This window comes from Marmota flaviventris, chromosome 13, assembly GCF_047511675.1.
Source record: "Marmota flaviventris isolate mMarFla1 chromosome 13, mMarFla1.hap1, whole genome shotgun sequence".
NCBI classification, from domain to species: Eukaryota; Metazoa; Chordata; class Mammalia; order Rodentia; family Sciuridae; genus Marmota; species Marmota flaviventris.
The window spans coordinates 71,296,051-71,312,090 of NC_092510.1; the positions used below are offsets into that span (position 1 = coordinate 71,296,051).

Sequence of the window (16,040 nt, forward strand, 5' to 3'; positions counted from 1 at the left end):
GTGAGCAGAGAGATGGTGAAACAGTCTTTGTCTGGAGCCCTGGCAGTCCCAGAGCTCTAGAAGCTAGAACAAAACAAGTGAAAACTTGAGCAGATTTCAGCTCAGTTCCAGAAAAATATTTCCAACAATCAGAATCTCTGATTTCTGATGGCCTAATCTGAAAAGCAGAGTTTAGTAGAGACCCTGGAGGGCCAATGTCAAACATGCCCCCAAGCCAGCCTGCTGAAATGCGGCTTGCCTGCAGAGTGATAGAGAGCTGATTCAAAGTGTGTAGACCCTATGCTTGCTGACCCCCTTAGTTTACAGGTTCTATGTGAATGTCAGACCCTTCTCATTCTAGCTCAGCATCCTAATTAAATAACCTTGGCTCCTTGCATGTGGCAAACAGGTTTCAGGCACAGAACCCCTAGCACCAAGCAGAATGGCAACATAATTTTAGCTCCTGAGCAAAATGAGTCTCACAGTAGCATCAGTACAGTGTGCACATTAACATTTGAATATGCTGTATAATAAGCATGCTAATTATAGAAGAGAAGAATACTTGAAGAATAAAATAAGCTGTGATCATTAGCAGAGAAAGGGGTTAGCAATTGATGGCATGGGCTGCTGCTTGGTATTCAGAAGTACATGATGACTCTCATCATAGGGAAAAGGGAATTATTGTGATTATAAAAATGTAATGATGGCAGCAGATAGTGACCAGAATTTCATTGGAAATAAATTTGTGTTACAACTTTAAAAAAACATATTCAGATTTATTATTAAAAATGTGTCACTATTTGGTTATTCGATTCCTTCGGACAATTTATAATTCTGGCCTCATTGTAGGATTAATTTTGTAGGATTAATTAAGTTTGTAGAAATGGGTGACTTTCTCTTCACCAGAGATGAGAGACTAATATAAGGAGGACTCAGGTTGGACACCGGAACATGAGGAGCTATGTGCCTTGAATGACCTAAACCAGCAGTTCTCAAATAAAATCTGTGTATCTCTTGGGGATCTTGATATTCTCAACATGTCTGTAAGTTCAAAAGTATTTTCATAATAATATTAAAGGAGCTGGGAAGAGTGCTTGCCTGAGATAGACAAGACCCACAGTTCCATCCCCAGCACTGAAAATAAAAGATGTTATTCAACTTTCAGTGTCAAAAGACTACACATTGTGTAATTCCACTTTTATGAAATGTCCAAAATAAGCAAATCCATACGACAGAAACAGATTAGTGATTTTGACAGGGGCTGGGGAGGCCAGACTATAAAGTCACTCCTTCATGAACACAGGGATTCCTTTTGTGATGGTAAAAATGTTCTGGAACTAGGTAACAGTGATGTTCGCACAACACCCTGAAGGTTCTTTTTTTTAAAAAATATTTTATTTACATTTTAGTTTTCGGCAGACACAACATCTTTGTTTGTATGTGGTGCTGAGGATCGAACTGGGCCGCACCCATGCCAGGGGAGCGCACTACTGCTTGAGCCACATCCCCAGCCCCACCCTGAAGGTTCTTAATGCCACTGAATTGTATATTTTGAAATGGTTATGTGAATTTTACCACATACACAAAAAGCAAAACATTGTATCTCATAGGATATTCTTCCATCTAGAATAGAAGCTTTTTGAAGGTTCTCTAATTTTGGAAGTCCTGGATGCCAGGTTTTCCTATAGCTTCACTTTTTTTTTTTTTTTTTTTTGGAGGGGGTAGCGGGGATTGAACTCAGGGACACTTAAACACTGAGTCACATCCCCAGCCCTATTTTGTATTTATTTAGAGACAGGGTCTCACTGAGTTGCTTAGTGCCTCACTTTTGCTGAGGCTGGCTTTCAACTGGTGATCCTCCTGCCTCAGCCTCCTGAACTGCTGGGATATGGGCGTGCACCACCGTGCCTGGCTCCATAGCTACACTTCTGAAAGTGAGGAAACATTTCCTTGTTTCCTTTAAAACTACTTGCCTTGGTCTAGGAGAGGGTGTATCTCAGTAGTAGAGCACTTGCCTGCTATGCACAAGACCCTGGGTTCCATCACCAGCAGCACAAAAATAAAACAAAACAAACAAACCCCCCTGCTTCACTCTGCCTTTGTTAGTGTCTCTACCTAAGATATATTTTTCCTGCTAGTCTGGAATGTTACTACTTGTCCTTCAAAGTTCATCTAAAATTACATCCCTTCTGTGAAATCTCCAGCTACCCCCCACCCTGAACACACCTCAGGAAGAATTGAGCCCTTCCCCCTCTCCAGTTCCTACAGTACTTCCATCTTCTTTCTCAGATCATATCCCTGACATAAGACCTGGTATCACAGAACATATCACTTTTTATAAATGTGTCTGTCTCCCCAAAAGATGACTTAAGAACAGGAGAATTATCTTATTATCCCTAAAGCCCAGCATCCATCTATCTTTCTCTCTCTCTCTCTCTCTCTCTCTCTCTCTCTCTCTCATCCATCTATCTTTCTCTCTCTCTCTCTCTCTCTCTCTCTCTCTCTCTCCCTCACACACACACACACACACACACACACACACACACACAGAGCAAAACCCCAGCTGAGACCTGTGATAGCATTTGGTGTCAACTTGGCACAGGGTTGATACTCAATAAATGCCTTTTTCTGACAAAGGAACAAATGGTTCATAATACTGAATAAATGAAAGAGATCCAGCCCTCTTCTTGTTAAGTAGTATCTAGGAAGACATTTCCATATATTTTTGAGACTTCTTATAGTGTCAGATCTCCCAGGGACTTTGACCATGACCTGCATAAGTTAGAGTGGGCAAGGAAGCCCCAGGACAATCCTGTAGAAGAAATAGACATCTGGTAACAAAGGGGAGACAACAGGAGGAAGGAAAGAAGTCTCCCAGAAGTGGAGAAAGTGCCAGAGTTTGTTAGGAGAGAAAGAGCAGCTTAAGAAAATAATTCATCTGGCCTGGTGTAATCCTAATAATCCTCACTTGCCTGTAGTCCTAGCCACTCAGAAGGCTGAGACAGAAGGATCATGAGTTCAAGACCAGTCTCAGCAACTTAGTGAGGCTCTAAGCAACTTAGTAAGGACCTGTCTCAAAATAAAAAATAAAAAGGGTTGGGATGTGGCTCAGTAGTAAAGTGCCCCTGAGTTCAATCTCTAGTATGAAAGAAAGGAAGAAAGGAAGAAAGGAAGGAAGGAAGAAAGGAAGAAAGAAAGAGAAAAAGAAAGGAAGGAAGGAAGGAAGGAAGGAAGGAAGAAAGAAAGAAAGAAAGAAAGAAAATCATTCACCTGCCACTTTAGAAATCCCTACCCAGAAAAAAAGGCCAGAGACAGCAGGAGATCTAGGAGATGAAGAGTCACAGAGCCATGAGTGATGCCTAGAGCATGCGTTCTCAACATGGGATGCACCCGTTTCCAAGTCCACGAGCACATAAGGCTTAACCACAAACACCACTCACAGTCAGTTCCTTGTCCCACTCACCCTGACAGAACTCCCCAGAAGGCAACAACTGTGAACCCTGTTAGCTTTTCCTTCTGGTGTTTACCTACATATTTATAAACACATGCTTCTGTTGCTATTTCTTGGTGGGTTTTTTTTTTTCCATCATAGACATTATATACCAATTTCCTATTATTACAGGATTAGGACTTAGCTCTCTCTTACTGCCCCTTAAAAGTCAGGTGGGCACTAGTGACCTTGAAAACAAGTGACCATCTGAAAGAGAGGCAGCTGCTGCTCAGATTGTCACAGGGAATGTAGCTCCATGTGGGCAGATTGCATCAGTGAAAATATATGTTCACTGGTAGCTGGGCGCAGAGATGAACATCTGTAATCCTAGCTACTTGGGAGACTGAGGCAGGAGGATCACAAGTTCAAGGCCAGCCTGGGCAATTTCAGAAGACTGTGTCTCAAAATAAAATTAAAAAGGGATGGGGATGTAGCTCCAACTACAAATAAAATTAAAAAGGGCTGGGGAGGTAGACCAACTCTGGGTTCAATCCTTAGTACCAATCAATCAATAAAAATTTGGCTCTAACAGATCACCAATGTCATTAAAGCTGACTTTAATTTGAGATGGCTGGCAATAATTTCTAGAGTTATATGAATCCTTGTGCAAAACTTCCAAAAGTGAGCTTCTAGAAGCTTTCTTTTTCAGGAGTTCCTTGTGAACCTCTATTAATCTAAATTGGCTATAGTTCATACTGTGAGTCTGGTCCAGATCCTTTCTTCCCTGCAGACAAACCCATCGTCATCAGCTGGGGATATTCTGCTTTCAGCCTCAGGAAGCTACTTCAGCCCCTCCCAAGGTGCAAATGGAAACTAGTGACTGGGTGATATGGGACTACACTACACTCTGGGAAAACTCTGAGGAACTATCCCAGCTCCCAAATTCTTTGGTTTTAATTCTACTACAATTACTTTTCTGATCAGCTTCTAAACTCTGGCCTAATACTGCCTTCTTCACTACCCCAAAGGTATATGCCCTGAGGACACTTCTCAGTAAATCTCCTGCCTGCAGCTCCATCTTAAATTCTGTTTGCAGGAAACTCTGTCAAAAACACAGGGGGTGTGGCTCAGGGGCAGAGCACAGGCCTGGCATGCACAAGGTTCTGGGATTGATCCCCAGCACCACACAATGCTGCTGACAGTTCTCACTTCCAAATCAACAAATGTGAGAAGAGATGAACTGTGTGTATGAATGATTGATTTGTGTGGGCCATCCTAGAATCAGGGTGGACTCGGTCTCTCCCAAAGCATAGGCTGAACCTGGGAGAAGACAATTAGAACAAAACTGAATTGTTAATTATAAAGGGAAGAATCATATTGAGGAGATAATTACAAGACAGATTTTTCAAGAGAAGACACTTAGAGTATGTAAAAAAATAATATATTCAGCAAGAAAAGTTGTACATGCCTGTAATCTCACTGACTTTTGAGAGGCTGCAATAGGAGGATTGCAATTCGAGGTCAGCTTCAGCCACTTAGCAAGACCCTCAGCAACTTAATGCAACTCTATCTCAAAATAAAAAAATAAAAAGGACTAGAGATGTAGATCAGTGGTAAAGTGCCCCTGGGTTAGATCCCCAGTATTAAAAGAAAAAAATGCATAGTGTTTTAATGTTAGAAACTAAATTGAGAAGTTTTTAAACAATTTGAGGAGCTAACAAGATATGGTCCAAATGTGGCTTGAATATCAGCAGTTTACAGCCTTGGCCAGAGTGAATATAGATGCAGTTTGAAGCCTTAGAGAGCAAAGCTAGGACTGATAGATAAAGTAAAGATTTAGGCTAGGGCAGTAATTCAATAATAGAACACTTGCCTAGCATATGTGAGGCCCTAAGTTCAATCCCCAGCACCACAGATAAATGATAACAAAAACAAAAAAAGAAGATCCTTGGGAGGAGGTGAATTCCTTGGCACCAAATTCATATTTGAGTCTCATGACAATTGAAACTATGCAATCTTTGAGATCCTATTCATTGATATCCATGTAAAGTGCTGCATATTTCTAACATAGATGATGCATTCTTAACCTGATACCCAATTACCAATAGCAAACAGCACTGAGATGCACCGATGGTGCTACTGAAATATCAGCTCCCTTCCTGAAGTGCACACCCCTTCATTTGACTCGTCACCTCCAGGTATTCACTCCTTATCAAAGGAAACAACAGATGAAAATATAATCATGTTATTCATTGCCTTCCTCTTGCTTATATATAAAAATGCCACTAGCAGATCCTTTATAGATAATGCACTGTGGCAACCTCTGCTATTAGAAATTAGAAATTAGCATCATATTCCAGCAAGTTAGAGGAGGTAGAGTCTCAAAGACCATGCAGTCTTGTTCCCTCAGTTGACAAAAGAAACGGAGAGAAGGGACCCACCTAAGTTACCCAGCCACACCAGGACCAGGACTCAAGTCTCTTTAATCCTGTAGTGCATCTTTTCCCGCTGTAACCCAAATGATCTTTTATTTTATTTATTTTTTAATTAAGCAGAAATAATCCTCCACTGTTCAGCTATCTTGAAGTGAGAAGACCTCCTGGCTAATGGCAGCCTAGAATGCCTATCCCCAACCCTTTATAGACATGTTTTATTTTATTCTGTTCAGGAATTTTTTAGATGGGAACTCATGATGTTGTTCAGGCTGATCTCAAACTCTTGGTTTCAAGTGAGGATTACAGGCACACACCATCAGGCCTAGCTTCTGCTCAGATTTTAGTCCAAAAAGTTTTTTGAAAAGGTAATATGTTCATATAGTTCAAAAGTGTTTAAGTGGGACTGGGGCTGTAGCTCAGTGATAGGGCACTGGCCCACAATATGCAAAGCCATGGGTTCCATTTCCAGAACTGCAAAACATAAAAAAAAAAAAAATTCAAAACTTTAAGTATAAAAAGTTATGCCCTGGCTGGGTGCAGTGGCATATGCCCATAATCCCAGTAGTTTGGGAGGCTGAGATGGGAGGATTGCAAGTTCAAAGCCAGCCTCAGCAATTTCTTCTCCATTTCCTCTACCCGCTTCCACAGGTGACTTATTTTATTAGTTTTGTATGTGTCAGTACAAGAAATTTGAAATCAATTCTTCTGATTTTCAAAACAATCTGATAGAGTGGGGATAAAGAGACTTAGACTCCAAGAGTAAAGGTGAAAAATTGACAAGTCTGCCAGGTGCAGTAGCGTATGCCTATAATCCCAGTAATTTGGGAGACTGAGGCAGGATGGTCACAAATTCAAGGCCAGCCTCAGCAATTTAGCAAGATCCTGTCTCAAAATAAAAAATGAAAAAAATGTCTGGGAATGTCGCTCAGTAAGTAGAGCAGCCCTGGGCTCAACCCCTAGTACTACAAAAGGAAAAAAAAAAAAAGAAAAGAAAAATAACTGGGCTGCAATTCTATATTCTTCTGATAATGTCACCATATCTTTAAAGAGACTTTCTGTGTATGGTTAGAGCTTAGATACTAGGAGCAAAATGAAGGTGCTAGGCACTGTGTGCATGCCTCTAATCCCAGCAGCTGAGGCAGGAGGATCTTGAGTTCAAAGCCAGCCTCAGAAACTTAGAAAGACCCTGTCTCTAAATAAAACATTAAAAAGGACTGAAGATCTGGCTCTGTGGTTAAGCCTCCTAGGTTCAATTCCCAGTACAAAAACAAAACAAAACAAAAAAATCAGTAAGGTAAAAGTGGGACTGGAAGCCCTTCTAGCCCCTGAACCCTATTTCCTTGATTCCATAACAGGGCAGAGCCTGCAAGCAATGAAGAGAAGAGGGACTCAACAGGCAGGTATCTTCCTTGAAGTAGAACTCAATTCATCTTGCATCTCTATCCAATATATTTAGTCTGTCACAAAGCCTGACCAAGTCTTCCCATGAAATACCTAGGAATGGGGATATGGCTCAATGGTACAGTGCCTGCCTAGCATGCATGAAACCCTGGATTTCATCAGTTTAAAAAAAAAAAAAAGTCTTATTTGTCCCACCCTTTCTTACTACAAAAATCTTGTCCCAGATTTTAGTTACCTCACATGTGAGTTATTGCTACAGACTTTTAATTGGCCTCTTGGTGCTGAAATAGCTTTAACCTAAGTAAGCATATATTTGATCCAATTTCTATTAATAGCATATGTGTAAATTATGTTAGTCCTTCAAAAAGCCATTTCTTTCCATTTTCAACTATGTTTCAAAAACAGCTAGCTCCCTGAGTGCATTTTAAAGGACCACACACAAGATTTGCTTCAGCTCAGAAACAACGCTGGTCAGCAGGGAGACTTGTGCATAAAATGAATAAACAAATTGTGGCCTATTCAAACACTGAAATACTATTCATTAATAAAAAGAAATGAGAGCTGGGCATGGTAGAGCACACCTGAATCCCAGCAGCTCAGGAGGCTGAGGCAGGAGGATTTCTAGTTCAAAGCCAGCCTCAGCAACTTAGCAAGGCTCTAAGCAAGTCACAAGACCCTGTCTCTAAATAAAATATTAAAAAGGGCTGGGGATGTGACTTAGTGGTTAAGCACCCCTGGGTTCAATCTCAGTACCCCCTCCTCTCCCCCAAGAAAAAGAAAGAAAAGAAAAAAGAACCTAACTGGTAGAGGTTTATTTTATTTTTTTACAGATTCATTGAGATATAATTTACATGCCATAAATTCATTCTTTTATAGTATACGATTCAGTGTTTTTAATATATCAGCAGAGCTGGGCAGTCATCACCACTACCAAATTCCAGAGCATTTATAGTATCCTGAAAAGAAAACTCCATAATCCTTAGCAGTCAGTCCCTATTCCCCTAGCCCCTGGCAACCACTAATCTACTACTACCTATATGCATTTGCCTATTTTGAACATTTCATATAAATGCAATCACACACTATGTAGCCTTTTGTATCGGATTTGTTTCACTTGGCATAATATTTTCAAGGCTCTTCCAGGTTGTAGCATGTGTCAATACTTCATTTATTTTTGTGGCCAAAAATTTCACTGTATGGATATACCACATTTGCTTATCAGTTGATGGGCATTTGGGTTGTTTTCATTTTATTATCATTACAATTAATGTTGCTATAAGCATTTATGTACAAATTTTGGGTAGACATAGCTTCATTTTCTTGGGTATGTATTCTAGGAGTGAAATTGCTGGCTCATATGGTAATTCTATGCTTAACTTTTTGAGGAACTGCCAAACTTTTCCAAAGCAACTATACCATTTCACATTCTCGAGAGCAATGTGCAAAGGTGCAAGGTGGTATCTCTTTGTGGGTTTGATTTGCATTTCCCTAAGGGTTCATGATGTTGAGCATATTTTCACATGTGTATTAACTATTCATATATCTTACTTTGGAGAAATGTGTATTCAAATCCTTTGCAAATTTCCTCTCTCCCTCTTTCTTTTCTTTTTCCTTCCTTCTGGTTCTTAGGGTTTCACTGTATTGTTCTGGCTGGTTTTGAACTCCTGAACTCAAGATCTTAATCATTTTAAATTGGTTATTAGTATCTTTATTGCTGAGTTGCAATAGTTCTTTATATATTCTGAATACAAGTCCTTTGTCAGATACATGATTTGTAAATACTTTTTTTTCCCAGTACCATGGATTGAACTCAAGGGCACTTAACCTGTGAATCATATCCCCAGCATTTACATATTTTATTTAGATATGGGGTCTACTGAGTTGCTAAGTTGCTGAGTCTAAACTTGAACTCAGGATTCCCCCTGCCTCAGCCTCCCAAATTGCTGGAACTACAGGTATGTGCCACCACGCCCTGCTGTAAATACATTTCCCCATTCCATGCATTTCTTTTCATTTTCTTGAGGTTGTCTTTTCTTTCTTTCTTCCTTTTTTCCTTCCTTCCTTTCTTTTTTTTTTTTGGTTTGTTACCAGGGATTGAATCTAGGGGCACTTAACCACTGAGCAATATTGCCAGCCAATTTTTATTTTGATTTTGAGACAGGGTCTCCCTAAGTTGTCCAGGGCTTCACTAAATTGCTGAGGCTCAATCCTCCTGCCTCAGCCTTCTGAGTTACTGGCGCCATGCCTGGCTTGAGGTTGTCATTTGAAACACAAAAGGTTTAATTTTGATGAAGTTTAATTTATGTATTTTCCTCTAGTTTGTGGTGCTTTTGTTATCTAAGAAGGTTTTGCCTAATCCAAGGTCACAAAGATTTATTCCTGTGTTTTCTTCCTAGTCTTACTGTTTTTTACTCTATAATCCATTCTAAGTAATTTTTTTTTTGTACTGGGGATTGAGCCCAGAGGTGCTTTACCACTGAGCCACATTCCCAGCCCTTTTTACTTTTTATTCTGAGACAAGGTCTCCCTAAATTTCTTAGAGCCTCATTAAATTGCTGAGGCTAGCCTTGAACTTATGATCCTCCTGCCTCAGCTTTCTGAGTCACTGAGATTGCAGGAATATGCCACCATACTGGGTGCTTTCCAAGTAAAACTTTGAAAGTGGTATGAGATACAGAAGCCAATTTCATTCTTTTGGATGTGAATATTCAACTGTCCCAACACCATTTGTTTTTTGAAATGACTGTTCTTTCTGATATTAAATTATCTTTATACCCTTGTTGAAAATTAACTGATAAATTTTTTTTTTCAAGCTGGGTGTTGTGGTACACACCTGTAATCCTGGCAACTCAGGAGACTGAGGCAGGAGGATCATGATTTCAAAGCCAGCCTCAGCAACTTATGGAGTCCCTAAGCAACTTAGTGAGACCCTGTCTCAAAAATAAAAATAAAAAATAAAAAGAGCTGGGGATGTGGTTCAGTGGTTAAGCACTCCTGGGTTCAATCCCTGGTACCAATAAATAAATAAATGAAAAAAATGTCATATATACAGCATTTCTTATGTACTGTCACCTTTTTTCACTTACTACTTCTGAAACAAGAATGTCTCTTATAACTGATATGACCACTTACTGTAGTGGGTCCCCCCCCCACACTTTCTGAAAGCTGTTATTAATAAGACAATGAAAATGTGAGCAGTGCTTAGCCTGGGACAGAAATTTTTATTTTCTTCCTTTTGTTTAACTATAGTTTCCAATTTTGCTATAGTACATGCACACATAAGTACAAAAAGAAACTAGGATCCTGGATGCTCTGATATTCAGAGAGTTAGAATGTGAGGGTATCCAGGAATTTGACCTTTACCAAACAAGAGACTACCAAATTAAGAACTGTGTAAACCACCTCTGTGGCACCTGGGTCCAGAATGAGGGAGGAGCATGCCAGCCAAGGGGCTCCTGGCTGGGCTGGGTAGGGCAGGCATGCTGGAGAGCAGATGGCAACTTTAGTCAGCAGAAGCTGGACTCAGATCAGCCTCAGTTCCAAGGGGACAAGGAAATCCCTGTGGGGTATGAGAGGGTCCAGATGGTGGGGATGCTGGCTAAGGATGGAGGAGGGGATACTCATCTATTTTCCAATCTAACTCAGGAGTATGTTCCAAGTTCCTCAAGAGAGACCAAGGAGCTGGGCAGGGTTGCACAAGCCTGTAATCCCAATGACTCATGGCTGAGACAGGAAGATCACAAGTTGGAGGCTCACCTGGGCAATTTAGCAGAAGCCTGTTTAAAAGAAAAAAAAAAAAAAAAAACTCTCAGATATAACTCAGGGTTAAGGGTTCCTGGTTTCAAATCCCAGCACCAAAAAATAAACAAATAAACAAATAAATAAATAGGGCTGAGGGGTATAGCTCAGTGTATAAGGTCCTGGGTTCAATCCCTAGTACTGGGGGCAGGGCAGGGGAGAGCACACAAGGCCTCTGTGAAACCGAAAATGAGGCTGATCCTTTTAAGAGTCAAAAACTTACATTGTTGGTGGAGGGGGACAAGGGAAGAATGAAGGAATTTTGGATTCAGCAAAGGGGAGGGAGGGGAGGGAGAGGAGAGGAGGGTGTATGGGGGGGGGAGGGGAGATGGTAGAATGGACATTATTTCCTTTATATATGGGTATGATTGCACACATGGTGTGACTCTTCACCATGTACAACCAGAGAAATGAAAAGTTGTGTTCCATTTGTGTAAAAGATAAAATAAAATTAATTTATAAAAAAAAATAACTTTCATTAGTTTGAGTTGAGCCTTTTTTCCCTCAGCCAAAGGGGCAGGGTAACTGGGCAAAGTCCCCAGGGAGCTCTGGGACTGCTCAGGGTAGGAGAGGAACTCAGGCCTGTAAAGTGTGGCTGGAGTACAGAGAGTACCAGGCACTGGGTCAAGGAGAGGCTTCATCCACACAATCATGGCTGAACCTCATGGCAGTCCTGAGATGAGCAGCCTGGGACTCAGAAAGGTTATGGGGTTTGTCCAAAAGTACACAGCTAGTGCACAATGGAATGGGATTCTTGTCTCACTGGAGTCCTCCAAAACCAGGAAACCATTATGGTTACAGTCATACAGATTTATCATAATGGTAGGCAGAAAAATATTTCCAGAAATACTTTGATCTCTTCAGTGATCCCCAGCATTAAAAAAATTCACATAGTATGGGGGTACAAAGCTGCAAGAATATTTATACCTCAACAGTGGTTATAGTCAGGTGCAGTGGCCTTTTCCTGTAATCCCAGCAACTCAGGAGGTGAAGGCAGGATGATCTCAAGTTCAATGCCAGCCTCAATGACTTAGACCTGTCTCAAAAGGGTAGAGATGTAGCTCAGTGGTAAAGTGTCCCTGGGTCAGTAACACACAGAAATATGGTAACATCTCAATGGTGGAAATTTAATTTTTATATTTTATTGTCTGCTTTTTATTGCTCCTTTCATCATTTGCACATAATGAACATGTAAATCTTCTTAGAGTAGAACAACTTTTTTCAGAATCAGTTGTGAGGAGCAGGGGATCAAAGTTATGAGAATAAATTACAGTGAACCCTTAGTAGCTATGTGAGTTTCAGCAAAATCTTCTTGGTTTCCTAAACACTAAAAAAGTCCTATCCCAGAGGAAGCTGTTTCCAGGATTAATTGAGAGGCAATGTACACCAAATTTTCAAGCACAGTACTTGGCTCAAGGACTGTGTTTTTGTTGTTGAAGTTGTAGTAGTACTGAGGATTGAACCCAGGGATGCTTAACCACCAAGCCACATCCCCAGCCCTTTTTTTTTACATTTTATTTAGAGACAAGGTCTCGCTGAGTTGCTAAGTGCCTCACTAAATTGCTGAGGCTGGCTTTGAACTCCGTGATCCTCCTGCCTAAGCCCCCCAAGCTGCTGGGATTATAGGCATGACACCAAGCCTGGCACCCAAGGACTATTCGTAATAAATATTAAACCTAATTCTTGGTAGTCATAGCTCTGCCTTGCTGCCCCAGGAAAGCCTGGCACCATAGCTGGTTTCATGGAACAACAAGGAACCTGGTTCCCTTGCTAGGGACCCTTTAATGGACAGAGTTGCCTGTATACCTGACCCCTCCATCTTTTGTTTTCACTTGTAGAGACTAATAGAACTTCATTTTCACCTATTTGCCTCTCCCTATCCCTTTCTGAACAATCTAAACTGCCTCTATGATAACATACATATGACATTATTTTCAACCTAAGGTCCTGAACCCAGGACCTTATACACAGATTTGCAAAGCATCTACTATATTCTAAAGATGACCCAAACTCTCCCAGTACTGGCAACTGAACCCAGGATGCTCTACCTCTGAGCTACTGCCCTTTTTTTTATTTTGAGAAATGGTCTCTCAAAGTTGCTGAGGGTGGCCTCAAACTTGTAATCCTCCTGCCTCAGCCTCCTGAATGGCTGTGATTACAGGTGTAGGCCACTGTGCTGGCCTTCCTCACTATTCTTATCACCCAGAACTATTTGTATGAGTTCAATCTAGCTGAGAAGTTAGATCTTCCAAGGACTACCACTTGTTGCTCAACTGCTATAACAGAGACACACACACACTGTGTTCCAGAAAGTTGGGGACATTCATTCTTACCAATGGATGCACATTGTATAGGAGAGAAGAATGGAGGTATTAACTATTTAAAGAGTAATGATTTCCTTACCTCAGTTTCATATGTTGTCTTTACTAAAGAGAAAATGTAACCTTTCTGTTGAACTGGTTTCAAAGCCAGCTAAACCAATGCCTGAATCAATGCCTGAATGGGGCGGGGGCTGTTGCCTCTCATCTTTAACCACAAAGTTTGTGAAAGGCTCTGGTCATCTGATTATTTGAGGTGGGGAGCAGGTCCAAGGAGTTACAAACCAGCTCAAAATGTTCTCAGACATTTAAAATTTATTGGAATACACATTCAGATTATTGGGAAGTTTTAAGATTCAAAGGGTTAAAAAAAAAGATTCAAAGGGGTGCTAAAGCTTGGCATTACTTCATGTTTTTATTACTTATCAGACAATCATTAACACCTATGGAAGTAAAAAAGAAATCCAAAGTTCTGTCTCCTTAACAAACTAAGCTGTGAACTTTTCCTTCTTCCCTCCCAGCCCTTGTTCAAGTAAATAAATCCATGGACAAGATCAGTAATTGAAGATTAGATACAACTATATACATATATAGATATATGTATATGTATTCATATATGTATACAATTGTGCATATATATATACATATATATGTACAAACATAGATATATTTATCTTTCTTATATACAGAATGATGTTAAGTACAGCAATATTTAAAACCAGGGCCCTGTGATAACAGCCCCTTCAGGCCTGTGGACTGACAGTCCCATAGATGTTGGCAGGGCAGTGAGACACACCCTGTTCTGCCTGTGTTATTTATGCCTCTGGCAGTGAAGCCCCTGACAAAGAGGCATGTCACTGGAACACATGCTCTTTGTTCACAGAGGTGCATGCCAGCACCGGCTGTGTGAGAAGGCACAGTGCCCTGTCTGTAGTCTCCCCTTTGGCTCTTTCGCTTTCTTTTTATTTGCTGCACATTGTGGCTATGTTTATGAATTACATTGTAGCTTAATCTCATAAAATACACATTTATCCTGTGAGCAATGTACCATGGGGGAAAGAGTCCTTCATGCCCTAGAGTTGGTCATAAAAGAGAGGACATGGTCTCAAGACTTGCTCTGATCCTCCCTAAGACCCATACCATCTCCCCACCCCCACGTTTCTGTAGCACAGGACCTACCACAGTTCAAGGCTCCTTCAGCAACTCGCCCTTCCCTGTGAGAGGACACCTGCATGCAGTTTGGTATTGAAGGCTCTTTGTATCCATTCCCCCTATCCCATGCTAAGACTCCAATCTAGATGGACTTCTGGTAGTGTGGAAGGATGGTAGCCTTTGGAGCCAGACCCATGTGGGTCTGAACCCTAGCTCTACCTTTTGTTGGCACTCTCACTTGCCAGAATCTCAATTCATCTGTACAATGATTAAAATAACACCTATTTCACAGAGCTGTCTGGGAGTTAAATGAAAAAGAATATACCAAGCCCTAAAAGAAGTTGGACAGGTGGTTTTTTGTTTTTTTTGGTAAAAGTTTCATTGTATAGCCCTGTGGTTCCCATAACCTATAGTTATAGACCCCTTGAAACACCATAAAGAGCACACCCTTCTCCAAGTTCCCTTCTCATAAGTATGCAACAGGAGCCAGCAAGCAAAAGACTGGAAAGTATTGGCCTTTTTCCATAATCCTTCCATAAATTTTTCTTTTGAATGTAAATTCATTCAGCATTTAAAAAACTGATATAATTGGTTTAAAACTAAGTTTGGGCTGTTTGGTTGCTATTAGGGCAAAATGGGAAAGGAGGAAGCTTTCCTAACTTTTTTTTTTTTTTTCCCTAAGTTTTTCTCCAATAAATTCTTTCTTAGTCTTTGGTGCCTCTCCTCTACACTAGAAATAAGGTATCTGTTTGGACACACTGTATTTACTTATTTTAAGCTGAACTTAACCTTATTCCCCAGTGATCGGCAAACTCTCACCCTGATCTAGTGTTCTAACTCGAGGGACCCTCTGATTCTGACCCTATCACAGGCTGCTTGCCAGGCGTCACCCAAATGGAGACCATCAAGAATTCCCGCACCTTACGGGGTGCCCTGAGGAATGAAAGTCTGTGGAAAAACTGGCCCCATTAGAAACGCTAACTGTTCCTTCACTAGCTCATATTAAAATATTTAAAACAACCGAGGCAGAGTCTCCTGAACCTGGGGACGCTCGGTTTGTCCCGTGGCTCCGGCAAGCGGCCCAGGGTGTCCCGGTCCCCGCGGACTGGCACGGTCCCCCGAAAGCCGACTCCGCCCGGTGCCACGCGCCGCGACTGCGTTCCGACGCGGGTCCTCGATGGCACTCCCAACACCACTCCACCAAGGGGACGCGGGGTTCAGGCAGTTCTCCCCAGACGGCGCAGGCAGGGGAAACCCCAAAGTCCCTGCCCGGGGCTGTCTTCCCAGCTCGCGCCCCGCGGACGTCGGGGGCTTCTACAGACGGACTTTTCCTCACGGTCTCCCCAAACCGCACAGCATCTCCCTCAGCCCTCTCCCGCACACGTCCCTGCGCAGGCCGGAGGCGTCCTCCGGCTAGGGGGCGAAGGGGCCAGGGGTCTCAGCTCTGCCGCGGGCGGGGAAGGTCTTACATCAGCCCGCCCACGTGCGGCCGCAGGGAGAGGGCGAGGAGGGAGGAAGCCGCTCGGC

At 41.7% G+C, this 16,040-nt stretch overlaps 1 long non-coding RNA gene across 1 annotated transcript; it reads right to left on the minus strand.

The window, feature by feature from the left end:
- Positions 1 to 10,446: 10,446 nt before the first annotated feature.
- LOC139701608 (uncharacterized) lies at positions 10,447 to 12,285 on the minus strand. The gene is made up of 2 exons (XR_011704132.1): positions 11,971 to 12,285; positions 10,447 to 11,021 (listed from the first exon to the last, which is right to left on the minus strand). It is a non-coding gene; the product is annotated as an uncharacterized lncRNA (long non-coding RNA).
- Between the last annotated feature and the right edge of the window lie 3,755 nt (positions 12,286 to 16,040).